The sequence below is a fragment of the Sinocyclocheilus grahami genome, unplaced genomic scaffold (genome assembly GCF_001515645.1).
Source record: "Sinocyclocheilus grahami isolate Dianchi unplaced genomic scaffold, SAMN03320097.WGS_v1.1 scaffold562.1, whole genome shotgun sequence".
Lineage (NCBI taxonomy): Eukaryota > Metazoa > Chordata > Actinopteri > Cypriniformes > Cyprinidae > Sinocyclocheilus > Sinocyclocheilus grahami.
In genome coordinates, this window is record NW_015505741.1 from 544,994 (window position 1) to 545,631 (window position 638).

A 638-nucleotide genomic window follows, 5' to 3' on the forward strand; every position below is an offset into this window, starting at 1 on the left:
TATATATATATATATTTATTTTTTATTTTTTCATTGTATGTATACATATATATGTGTGTGTATATGTATGAAGAGTTCATTTGCAAAAACCAATAAATGCCACTTTCAACAAAAATGCCGTGCATTATTCTCCACATATAGCGCGATCTGAACCCTAAAAACATTTTGTCAAAAAAGCCGGTTTTGTCCACTTTCAAGGCATCGCGAGTTCATGTTTTATTAATTTAGTTCATTTATCCAACATAGCAAGTCTAGGCTATGTGATAATAAGAAAACGTCTTGCATATTAGAAATCAACCACAACGTGTTTTATAATATTTGACTTAAGCCCAGCTCATACTGTGCGATTTTGGCCATGATTTGGTCGTCTGAGACTAATTTTGAAAATCCTAAAAAATTCCTATAATCCTAGGATAAAATCTGTAGTCTTTGATCGTTAGTTTGACATGTTCACCGACGGCCGATTAATGGCCGTTGCGATCAAATTTTACATCCGACGAAATTCTGTCAGTGTCAGAAGATTTGGTGCACAGTCCTGCAGTGTGACTTCTCCATGACGAACGACAGACATTTTTCAAGACAAGCCATGATCAGAATTAATGCTAGGGATTTCTTCTAACCACATCAAATCTAGCGCT

General features: G+C 35.1%; 1 protein-coding gene across 1 annotated transcript in view; it reads left to right on the forward strand.

Annotated features, from left to right (window-relative positions):
• The window catches only part of LOC107556260 (RNA polymerase II elongation factor ELL2-like), a 60,789-nt gene that overhangs the window by 46,848 nt on the left and 13,303 nt on the right, over positions 1 to 638 (forward strand). The window lies entirely within an intron of this gene.